Here is a 14,005-nt window from a genome sequence, read left to right as displayed (position 1 = left end):
TAAGTATACTATGCTACTTATTGATGATTATTCTAGAAAGAATATAGTTTTTTTTTTGAAACAAAAATATGAAGCTTTCCAAATGTTTAAGTGTTACTTAGAAAGAGTTGAGAAGGAAATAGGTAAAATTCTAGAATGTTTGAGATCTGACAGAGGAGGAGAATTTACATAAAATGAGTTTGAGATGTTTTGTAATGACACAGGAATCAAAAGATAGACATATGTTCCTTAAACCCCTCCATAAAATGGAATTGTTGAAAGGACAAACTAGTCTACAATTGACTATTCTAGGACACTCATGATGGAGAAAAATGTTGCTTTAAAATACAGGAGAGAAGTTGTAAGCACAACTATATATACCTTGAACCATGTAAAAGTTAAGAAAGGTACTCATTGAACACCTTTTGAAATATGGTATTGATACTAACCTAATGTAAAATATTTTAAGGTATTCGGAAGACAATGGTTTATTCTCAAATATTCTAGGAATGGTAAACTAGATGCAAGAAGTGAAGAAGGTATACTCCTAGGTTATTCCACAACAAGTAAAGCTTAGAAGTGTTTAAATACTAATAGTAACAATGTGGTGGAAAATGAAAAAGTAAATTTTGATGAATATATAGAAGTTCATGAGGTTGAACCTATAAAAGAACCAGAAGAATAAAATTCATTTGAATATATTTATGAAAGTATGCCTATTGAAGAAGATGTTGGAAATCAAGCTACAAACCAATTAAAAATTTTAGTGACTACTGAGCCACATAATATGAATGCCAAGTTGTATTTAGGAACTGAGCCACATTCAGATGTTGAGTTATAAAATAAAGTTGAGGCACATTGTGATTCTAATATTAGTGTACATGAGAGATGCTGAAATACCTATCAGAAATGTGTATAGTGACTCTAACGTAGACAAACAAAATGAATAAACTATAGCTAAACCAAGATTGTCCAAATATGTCAAAGAGACATCATCTTACTACATAATTAATAAGATATAAAGATGCTAGACCAATGAAAAGAAACACTTGGAGAAATGATGTACATGCTTCTTGAGCATAAAAGAGCCTTAATTAGTAAAAGATGTCTTAGAATATGTGGGCTAGAGTAAAGCCATGAAAGAAGAAATTGAAAAAATTGAGAAAAACAAGACATGGACTCTAGTTCCTTGACTAGAAGACAAAAATGTGATTGGCACCAAGTGAGTATTTAGAAATAAGCTAGATGAAAATGGTGAAGTCACAAGGAATAAGACAAGATTAATCTACAAAGGATATGCACAAGAAGAAATTGACTATGGAGAAACATTTTCTCTTGTTGCTAGATTGGAAGGAATAAGAACTCTGCTTTCTCATTCTGCATATAAAGGTTTCAAAGTTTATCAAATGGATGTTAAATCTACATTTCTCAATGGTGTATTAGAGAAAGAAGTTTACATAGAAAAATCAAAAGGATTTTTTGATGTTAACAATAAGAACATGGGATGTAGATTAATTAAAGCTCTATATGGTTTGAAACAAGCACCAAGATCATGGTATGATAGAATTCATAATTGTGTTGTGAAGATTAGATTTGAAATGACTAATGATAAAAATAATTTGTATAAATGAAGATAGAGAAAGGAAAAGGTACTTTTTTATTTGAAATACTTGTTGATGATATCATATTTGGAGGTCAAGATGCTTTATGTAAGGCTTTTGCAAATGAAGTGAAGCAAGAATTTGAAATGCCTATATTTGGATAGATCAAGTTCTTTGTGGGTTTGCAAGTATATCAGATGAAATATGGTATATATATATAACTCAGTCAAAGTATTTCAAGGATATACTAAAAACTTTTGGGTTGGAGGATACCAAACCAGTAAGTACACCTATGGTGACAAGCCATAAATTATCAAAGAATGATGATTCAACTGAGGTGAATCAAACATTGTACATATTTATGATTAGTAAATTATAATATTTAGTACACAATAGACATGATATTATATTATTTGTAGGGATAGTTACAAGATTCTCTAAGTTAATCCTAGGGAGAATCATTTGATGGTTGTAATGAGAATTTTTAGATATCTGAAAGGAATAGAGGAATCTGGTCTATACTATAAGAAAAATGAAAATTTTGAATTAAGAGCCTATACTGATGGTGATTGGGTTAGAAACATTGTTGATAGAATGAACACCAGTGGAGAAGCATTTTTCTTAGACAAGAGGATGGTTACATGGATTAGCAAGAAACAAAATTGCACTTCACAATCTACTGCTAAAGTTGAATATGCTATTGTTGTTGTAATTGTACAAACATTGTATGGCTCAAACAACTGCTCAAAGGTATGAGGAAAAGATCACAGAACTAGTGCTACTTTATTGTGATAATAAAAGTGCTATAAATATATCAAAAAATCCTATGATGCACACAAAGACTACATGCATTGCAATCAAGTATCATTACTTGAGAGAACGAGTTCAAGATAAAGAGGTGAAATGGAATATGTTAACACAAAAGCAAAAATTGTTGATATCTTCACAAAAGTGTTAGATAAGGATGCTCATCGGTATCTAAGTGATAAAATGGAGGTGATACCCCTATCAAAGGCTATGTGAGTAAGAAAAGGAGTACCCTATATCAAACAAGTTGACTGCTATGTATTACAAATTGATCTTACTTTAGGAGCTGCCCTACAGTAATCAAAAACTTGTAACTAAAAATTAGTCACAAACAAGGTGATACACAAGAAATTGAAGAATTTTATATATGCATATTAAGATGTCATGTTTTTGGCATTATTGTCAAAGAGGGAGATAATTACTAATCAAGGGAAATACAAGAAAAAGGGAGATAGTTATTGAACAAGGGAAATGCAAGAAAAAAGTGGATAGTTATTGATTAGGAGAAATATAAGAGATTGGAGATTAAACAAAGAGGGAGATATCCTAAAACACGGAGTATGAAAAGAATATTATATCTATTGATAACATCTACATAGTAAGAGGGAGATATTGTAGAAGGGAGATATAAGAAGTAATTCAAAGGGAGTTATAAGGTTGAAACAAAAGAAATTTGTAACCTATTTAGAAGATGAAAGTTGCTGATAGAGGGAGTAATCTCAATACAAGGAATTATTCTTTTGGTAATTTTCTGGTCTTACTATTTTAACCTAGTTGGTTTGGTTGATTAGTTTGGTTTTGCATCAATACCAAAGAGGGATATTGTTGAAAAAGGGAGAATTTTGAAATTAGATTGATACAAGTATGATAAATGTGTTTCAATCATTATTTTATCACTGATGTCAAACCTATTTTTTTCTGGTAAGACAACTACTTATATAATTTAAGTACTTTCACTTATTTTATTGATGAAGAGGATTTCATGAAAAGGATGTAACAACAGAACCTCAAGGAAAGTTCGAGTTATGATATAATAGAATACTACAAGAATTAGCTAAAACAATGATATCATAGTACATTAATAATCTACTTAAGGTTACAAAGGTTGTTTGCACTAAGCAAGTTCAGAAGAACAAGCTAAAAAAAGTTTGTCTACAAAGCTTGACCAAATGGATAGTACGTGTCAAGAAAATTTAGTACAAGCCTAGCAAAAAATTAGTCGGTGCTGAGTAAAATTTTTTTTTAATGTATGTTGTGCAACATAGTGGATGTTGAGTAAATTTTAGTTGATGCTAAACACCAGTAAAATTTAGTTTGTGTCAAGTGATTTTTCAGAGGATGTCAAAAGATAGAGTATGTGCCAAGCATCAAAAATAAGTTAATGCCAAATTTTAGAATTATTAGAAAGATCAAGAATTTGATTGATCTAAGCTGAAATTTTTGTTTTCTTGGATTGTATGAACTAGGTAGAATATAAGATTGATGAGTTGGTGGCACATAATTTATGGCTAATCATTTTTTACTCAAATTCAAGGAGGATTGGAGGAGAAGTTTATTGAAGTGATATGGAATGAGGGGTAGATGCATTGAATCCTACTTAATCTATCCTAACTTTAAATTGGATGATGGAGAATGAACAAAAAAGATCTTAATTTTCTCTATTTATAGAGATGGCTAGTCAGAAGCAAGGGTTGTCATCGAAAATAAGGAGTCAAGGGAATTTCTTCATCAAGTGACCTAAGTGAGGAGTTTTCATTGGAATGTTAAGCAAGAAGGTTCAAAAATATGAATGCTTGAAGGGTGAACAAGCTATCACTGTTTAAATGTGTGAAAGCCAAGTAGAATGGAGGACTAAAATAGAGATTTGTAATCTAAAAATGGAGTTATAAGTTATAATTAGATCAAAGCCTTACTATTATTCACTAATAATTGTATCAGTCTAGGGTAAATCCTTTGGATTAAGATTTACCTAACAGACATTTGTAAATCCTTTAACTAGGTGATATTCCAAGTAAATGATATAAAGTCCTCTAACAAGGTTCACTCCTAATGGGGTGATTGAAATCCTTTAATACAATCACATTTAACAATGTGTATACTAACCTTTAATAGGGTTGGTCTTTCATGGGGCATCACTTCAAAAGAGTGAAAAAGAGTAGCATGTTACTAGTGGTTTTTCCCAAATTAGGTTGCCATGTAAATCATTGTGTCAAATGTGTTGTTGAATCTATTATGTTTCATATTTACATTTCTACAAATTGATTTGATAGTAACCTACAAGTTTTTAAGTGAATGCATGCATGATGACAAATGTTTTATGGGTTCACTAAGCTATGAAAAGTTTTAGTTATACATCTAGACCTTGGATAACTAATTAATCCCCCCCCCCCCCCTCCCCCCCAATTATTCTAAAGAATTCCAACACTTTTATATTCAAATTGATGAATGAGGTCACGCATACCTTCAACTTGTGACTCCTCTTATGTAACCGGTTGGAATTCAAATGAGCGATCAGACTTATATTCATAAATGTCATCCATGTCAATGTCTAAAAAAAATTTGAGCTTATCGAGTAAATATTCATATTAAAAAATGGATTAGAAAAAATATTAGTGTATTCACCATAAAACTCATTACGAGGTGTAAGTTGGTCCTCAAAAATAGCTTCATCTAACATCTCATTATCAAGTTCAGAAGATAAAACATTGTCATCATTGTCATTGTCACTTTGAGAGGAAAATCAATCTAATTTACTACAACAATATTATAAAGTATCATCATTGAATTTAGGACCAATCAAATCAGAAATTGCAATATGTTATTCAAAAAATGGGTTAAAAACTCCATGTAACTCTCCTTTATACATATTAGGGAAAAGGATGGGTTGGTCAACATAAAAATCATCATTATATAAAGCATTATTAAACACTTTAAACTCAATACCCATCCCATTATGATGGAAACTTTTAGCATATGAAGGAAAATAAAAACTACATGAAGATTCATTTTCTATTTCATCTATTAGGCATATAGCTTTCATATAAACATCATTTTCACTATTTTATTTAATATGATCAATTAGAAAAGACCATGATTCATATTTAAACTCATCATTATATGCTGAAATTTCACCATTCAAAGTAAAATCACTTTCTAATTCTTCATTTTGATCTTCACATTATACTTTATACATAACACATTGACTTATCATCTCATTATCTTCATATTTGGGAGAAAAATCATTTCTCAAAATCTTCACTAGAAAACTAATTTGTATAAAAAAAATGAAGTGCATTTTCTAACATGATAGAATAGTTTGTACCTTCATTGATAGAGGAATAATCACTCTCATCATTAGTCTCTTCTTCCCACATTGCATCTGACTCATATGAAGATGATAATGCACTTTCATTGTCCTCACCTTCACTTGGATAGAAATTTTTAGTCTCTTCTTCATAATATGGCTGAGGTACACATGAAATGCTCTCATTTTCATGTAGTTCTTCTACATGGCCACCACATTATAGAACTTTCTATCATCACTTGAAATATAAGTTTCAGCTCCTTCACCCTTCTAACATTAAGATGCATGCACTACAACTCCATTATTAATGACATTATCAAAAAAATAAAATATATCCATAGGAGAAGGTACCATTGAAATCTCATTATACACTTGGAATTTATCAAGTGCATCAAACCCATTATCTACTATTGTATCACTACAAACACATGCATTCCCTTCAAAAAGACTAGGAAGATCTATAATTTAAAGCAAGAAAACTTTATTAACAAATGTTTTTAAATTTGAAGTTTCAAAATGATTATTTACCGCAATAGGATCCCTACATACTAATCTAAATTTAACCCTCAACATGACATTGATTTTTATTTTCAAATGCACCTTGTTGGAAAATCTCTCTAGATAAATGACTCTTGGTTAGTCTATAGTTTATATTATTTTCATTCTTTATAGTTGTCATGAGTGCCTAATGCAATATTTAAGGTTCTTTATCCCTCAATAGGAAGCCCATTTTCACATCAAATGCATCAAAGTAAAAATCCAAACAAACTTGATCATTAGGTCTATGTTTTTTGGGGATTTCATTCAAAGCTCTTGAAAATCCAATATTAAACTCAAGAATAAGTTGACCAGTCTTAATATGAATCTTCAAAAATTTACTAAAATAATAAGAGATTCTTGCTCTTTGTCAAAATTGCTCCATGAAGGCCGAAGGCAAATCACTCCAAGATAAGATAGAGCATGTTGGTAGAAACGGAAACCAATCCTTAGCATCACCTTCCAAAGATTCAACAAACAATTTCATGAGTATATCTTCATGAACAATCTAAAAGGTACCCATCAAATCACTAAATAGCTAAATATGATGATTGGCTAAATAAAAATGGTTCCTATTAAACTTAGGAAAATTCTTTCTAAGATCATGTTTCATGGTACTTCGGAAGCCATGAATGCCATCAAAGTGTAATGGAAAGTATCTTTAGGTAGAAATAGATCTACAAACTCCATTAATAGGTTGCATGTTAGGTGAAAAGAAGTTTTACATTCTTTACAAATTTACAACTTATTTGCCCAAAATAACTTTTAGAATTTTTAACTTACAATAGATTTTAAATTCTCCTACAAATTCAATCGGCAAATAATAATCCAAAATGTAGAAAATTTTGATGAATCTAACTTTCATGAAGTATCTGAAAATGCATCAAAAAAATCTTCTACTTAGTGCTAGAATCCACTTAATGGAGAAAACATTTGTATAAGTTACTTTCATGGAAAAAAAATGATGAAAGTGAAAATACCTAATTTGTGGTGGATGAAACATGATTATTGCTAAGAAGAATGCCAGATTTAAATTTCATCAAATTTGTAACTCTTACATTACACACAAGATAATCTTGTCAACCATGTCCAAGAACCTTAAATAAACTCTTTAGCTATGCTCTCCAACTAGTGTATTCTTTATGATACCTTAAATTGCATAATGCATTGGTACAAAGATTTAACTTTCAATCATCACTCACTTCAAAAATATTTGGTCAACTTGTACAATGTAAAAAGATGGTCCAACATTTATAGTAGTTATTGGAAAGAATTTGCACCAAAACCATGGGGTTTTTGTATTATTGACAAGGTGGAGGAACCATAACAATAAGTTTGAATTCTGACAAAAACTTTTCAAAAGTTCCATATAATCTCAACAATTTGAATTATTGCAACTCCTCAATACTATTATTGTGAATGAGAAGCTAACTGCTAGGATGTATGATTTTAAGTAAGAAACTAGAAATCACATAAAAAATGTACTACTAAAAATTTTTCTATGCACTTCTTTAGGTTTTATTAAAATTCATTTTTAGATTCTCAAGGTTTGTCTACTAGAAGGATTCAATACAAACCCTAGAAGAGTTCTCATTTTGTTAGCTTCTAATTTAATAAGATTTGACCAATGGAATGAAAAGAATGAATATGTTTAGGGTGTAGCTATTTCCCATATTCAACAAACCTATTCAAACATCAGGGCCAACTATAAGGCTTAATTCCTTCTTCAGATTAGACTTTGCAAGACCTAGGTGGGTAGACTTCAAATTCATTCATATGGTACCAGTTGCAAAAACATAAATCTAACTATATATTAAGAAGATGAAAACCCCAAATCCTTCTATGCTCATGCAATGATAAAGGTATGAAATAGCTAATAACATTACCTATGCCATTCACAAGCTAGATGTGGGTATCCTTTTTAGCTCTATAGAATTAAAGGTAAAATAATTTTTATTAATTGACTGATATTAGCATAACCCACATATGAAACAACAAGATACATGTAGATCCTATGACTGATCAATGTGTTGTCCATTGGGTACTCCATAAATTACCACATGCGTTAGGGTATTTGTGATATATCCTTCTACATTGTAAATCAAACATCTATGTTGAAACTAAACCTCATACTCATCAGATCCTTCAATTAAATCTATAAACCTTCCAATATATATTGAGCATTTACATAATTATTTGAATCAATGAAATAACACATCAAGACATACCACCTAAAATGAATTGCAACAAAGATCTATAATCTTTGAACTTAACCTGCAAAAGGCTACTAAGAGTAGAGATAATAGACAAGAAACATAATGAGAAAAAGTTCATTTTATCCTTTTGTATTCATTTTTTTTAAATAAGTAAATTTAAGATGTATGGAAATAACTAATAAAACACATAGTAGATCAGAATTATACCTAGAATGTTATTTATTTTTCTTCATACAAGAGATAATACTAAGGAAAAATGGTACAACCACAACCAAATCCTTGCTCAATAGTACAGAAGCAAAAACATCCAACCCTATAGAAAGAGAAATAAAGAGAATATATAGGATGATGAAAATCCTAGATCTAATCTCAAAATGACACTTTCCACTTGAATCTCCATCAGTTGTTGAAACAAAACTTCTTTCCTCTTTTTACAACTAAAATTTGGATCAAATCTCATCATCGTGTCCAAAAAGCTTCCAAATATCTCTTCTAGAATGATTAGTAACCCCACTATGATAAAATATCAGATTTGGTATCAAAAAATTTCCATAACCTTCACCAAAAAAGTTAGGACAAAAGATAACACAACCAATAGGACCTTCTTTAAGTTTGGCAAATACCTACTTTACTTTTTTACCACAAACTGAAAATGGAATTGATCAACCAAAAATAATTGAAAATGGAGCACCTTGGATAAAATTAGGCATAACATGTACCCATTTACACCTACACAAAATCTAATGAAGGAAATGGATTGTAGACTCTAAGGGCTTTCCATTGATATATAATTGTTCTATGTTTTCCCTAAAATAAGGCCTAGGGTGTCGATATGAATTTCAAGGTCCAGAATGATAAAAAAACATTAATTCTTTGCAAATATTTCATTATAACATAAAGTTTGAACTTCCTAAACAAACCCTTTTATTTAAATAAAACTTGAATGTTCATGTGGATAAAATAAATAAAATATTATTATTTTAGAAATTTTTAGTTTCCTTCTTTTTTGAATTTGGGTGAGACCAGAGTTGACCAACCTGTGATCTGTATCATAATCTCACTGGTTCATCTCCACATAGTCACCTATTGTATTAACATCTAACTGTGCACCTTATTATGTAACAACCATGTGGCACCATCTGATCGGCCCTTAGAATCCCACATCACTCCTAATCTACTAGCAAATGGTGCCACATTCCACCTTTCGATTGGATCACCATATCTCTTTGCCTAACCAATGTGTGTCTTCACATGATGACATTATGATAGCCATCAATCTTTACCATTTAGCAAAATCCTATACATTTGATTTGAAATTGTAACTCTATCATGTACCATGACATCTCTTTATTGTGAAGCCACCTTAGTGATTAACACATCATTGTGACATAAGGACATCAAGCCATGTGTTAGGTAATAGAAACTCACTACCTAAGTTTGTGTCCCATATGTCACCTTGCCATGTGACTACTCAAACATTTATCATCTTAATTCTATGTTGCATGACTAGCCATCTCCTTTCATAATATATCAAGAGGGTCCAAAAATTATAGTACATATTTGAAAGAATTTATAAAACAACCATGGCATTTTATATTCTTGATAAGGTGGAGGAAACTTAACATTAAGTTTGAATTCTGAGAACAACTTTACAAAACTTCCAAATGATCTCAATAATAAGAATTTTTGTAATTCTCCAAAGCTATTGTTATCAATGAATAAGGTAACCAATGGGATGTATGATTTTAAGGAAGAAACTAAAAATCACATCATAATCTTACTACTAAAAGTTTTTATGTGCACTTCTTTTTGTTGTATTGAAATTTCTTTTTAGATTCTGAAGGCTTGTCTACTAGAATGATTCAGTACAAACCCTAGAAGAGTCACTATTTAGTTGGCTCCTAATTTAAGAAGATTTAAACAATGAAAGGATAATAATGAATATGTCTAGGGTGTAGCTATTTATCATATTCAACAAACCAATTCAAACGTCAGCGCCAAGTATAAGGCTGAAATCCTTCCTTAGATTAGACCTTTCAAGACTTAGGTAGGTAGACCTTAGATTTATCCATATGGTGTCAATTGCCAAAAAATAAATTATAATCTATATTAAGAAGATGAAAACCTCAAATGCTTGTATGCTCATGCAATGATTAAGGCATGAAATAGCTAATAACATGACCTAGGTCATTCACAAGCTAAGAGTGAGTATCCTTTTTAGCTCTAAAAAATGAAAGGGAAAATAATTTGATTAATTGATTGATATCAATAAAACCCACATATGAAATAAAAAGTTACATGCAGACCCTATGATTGATCATTACACTATCTATTTGGTACTCCACAAATTACTATGTACATTAGGGTATTGGTGATCGATCCTTTTACTTTGTAAATCAAATGTTTATGTTGAATATAAACCTCATACTCAATGGATCCTTCCATGAAATCTTTAACCCTTCCAAGATATATAAAGCACTTACATGATTCTTCAAATCAATGGAAAAACACATCAAGGCCTACAACATAAAATTAATTTCAACTAAATCTATAATCTTTCATCTTAACCCACAAAAGGTTACAAAGAGCGAAGATAGGAGACAAGAATCAAAGTGAAAGTAGGTTCATTTGTTACTTTTGTATTCATTTCTTTGAAAGAATTACATTTAAGATGTGTAGAAATAACTCATAAAATACATAGTAGACAAAAAATATACATTAGAATATCATTTCTTTTGTTTCATATAAGAGATAATACTAAGGAAAAATGGTGGAATCATAACCAAACATTTCTTAATAGTATAGAAGCAACGAAATCCAACCCTATAGAAAGAGAAAGAAAGATAATATATGGGATGATGAAAATCCTAGATCTAATTTCAAGATAGCACTTGTCAACTTGAATCTCCATTGATTATTGAAAGAAAACCTCTCTACTCTTTTTACAACTGAAATTTAGGTTAAATCTCATCATTGTGTCCAACAAACTTCCAAATATCTCTTCCAGAATGATTAGTAATCCTATTCTAATAAAATATCAGATTTGGTATCAAAATACTGCCAAAACCTTCACCGAACTAGTTAGTAGGAAAAGAAAGACAGTCAATAGGACCATCTTTAAGTTTGGTGGATACCTACTTCACCTTTTTACAACAAACTGAAAATGGAACTGCTTAACATAAAAATAGTTGAAAATGGAGTAACTTAGACAAAATTAGGTATAATGTATACCCATTGATACCTGTGAAAATTTGATGGAAGAAATGGAAATTAGACTCTGAGAGTATTCCATTGATATATAATAGCTCCATGTTTTCCATAAAATAAGGCCTAGAGTGTCCATTTTAAGTTCGAGGTCCAAAAGATAAACATACATTAATTCTATGCAAATATTTCATTAGAACATAAAGTTTAAACTTCCTACAAAAAACCTTTTTATTTAAATAAAACCTAAATGCTCACCTATAAAATAAATAAAATATTATTATTTAAAAAAAAAAAAATTCCCTCCTTTTTGAATTTGGGTGAAGCCTGAGTTGACCAGCCTGTGACACATTCTCATTGGTTTGTCCCTTAACAGTCTCATGTCATATTAGAATCTCACTGAGCAACTTACCATATAACTTCTACGTGGTACCATCTAATTGGCCCTCAGAGTGCCACATCGCTCCTAATGTGCTAGCATATGGTACTATGTATCACCTTCCAATTAGGTGACCATATATCATTACCTAAATTGTATGCATCTTCACATGGTGACATCATCAAAGCAAACAACATTCACTAGTTAGCAAAATTCTGTGTGTCTAATTTGAAATGATAACTCTGCCATGTGTCATGGCATCTCTTTGCTACAAAACCACCTTAGTGATCGACACATTATTGTGACATAATGACATCACACCATGTGTCAAGTACTACCAACTCATTGCCTTGATTTGTGTTCCATGTGTCACCTCACCATGTGATTACTCTAGACATGTTTTGCCTTATTTATATGTTGCATGATGAGTCATCTCCTTGCACAATATATCAAGATGGACCAAAACTTATAGTAGGTATTTGAAAGAATTTATACAACAACCATGGGTTTTGTATTCTTAACAAGATGTATGAAACAAGGTAAACTTTAAGCAACCCCCCTTGAAAAAGAGATATAAAAAATATTGGTGAATCTTACATTATTTTGAAAAATAAAAATAATTTCTATTATTAATTGGTGAATCTATAACTATTTAAATACTTTTTATAACTAAATTTAATAAAAAATGTGGTGATTTTAAATATTTTTAAGAACTAAATCATTAGCCAAAATTTTCTAAAATTATCCAATTAGAAAATATTAGCCACTAAAAAATACCCTAGTAGGAAACTTAACTTTAAGTCTAAATTTTGACAATAACTTTGCAAAACTTCCAAATGATCTCAATAATAAGAATTATTGCAATGCTTCAAAACTATTATTGTCGATGAATAACGTAACTACTAAGATGTATGATTGTGAGGAAGAAACTAAAAATCACATCAAAATCTTACTACTAAAAGTTTTTATATGCACTTCTTTATGTTGTATTGAAATTCCTTTTTATGTTCTCAAGGTTTGTATACTAGAAGGTTTTAGTACAAACCCTAGAAGAGTCATGATTTTGTTAGTTCCTGATTTAACAAGATTTGAACTATACAATGATAAGAACAAATATGTCTAGGGTGTAACTATTTCCCATATTCAACAAACCTATTTAGACATTAGGGCCAAGTATAAGGGTAAAATCCTTCTTCACATTAGATCATTCAAGACCTAGGTAGGTAGACCTTAGATTCATCCATTGCTTGTTGAAAGATTTAAATTCTTTCCTCTTTTTATATCTAAAATTTGGATCAAATCTCATCACTATGTCCAACAAACTTGTAAATATCTCTTCCTGAATGATTAGTAACACCATTCTAATAAAATATCACATATGGTATCAAAATATGATGTAGGAGCATCTTGGATTTGCTTTGTGACTACTTTAGAGTTCATGGGAGGAGGCTTAGTCATTTCTTTGGAGGGTGCTTGGACTGGTACTCAGTCAAAGAAGGATTGGTGCTCGACATGGTCTAGGAGTTTGACATGTTCTATGGACCTCAACATGTTCTATGGAGCCTGGCATGGTCTATGAAGATTAGTATGGTCTATGAAGGTTGGCATGGTCTTGGAGCTTGGCATGGTCTTGGTTGCTTAACATGGTCTTGGTTACTCAGCATGGTCTTTGGTTGCTCGGCATGGTCAGGGAGGTGCTCAACCTTGCTTAGGAATTTGGTTTCTATTGCAAGTTGCATAACTAATTTTACACAATGATTTAGAGGATACAAATTTCAAGAGTCAGAGAGGGTCCAGATTTCTAACTAAATTTTGAAGCACGCATTCTATTTCATTTGGAGCTAGGAGATATCACAATTTTACTAAGACATCAATTTTGAGCATTAATTGTTGTTCTTGGCTGACTTATGGAATTTAATTTATTATTTGTATGTAATTTGTGTTCTAGGCCAAGTTGTGGCTTAGAATACTATAAGTA

The sequence above is a fragment of the Cupressus sempervirens genome, chromosome 5, assembly GCF_028749045.1.
Source record: "Cupressus sempervirens isolate cs-2001-9-10 chromosome 5, ASM2874904v1, whole genome shotgun sequence".
Taxonomy (NCBI): Eukaryota; Viridiplantae; Streptophyta; class Pinopsida; order Cupressales; family Cupressaceae; genus Cupressus; species Cupressus sempervirens.
This window is presented reverse-complemented; position numbering follows the sequence as displayed.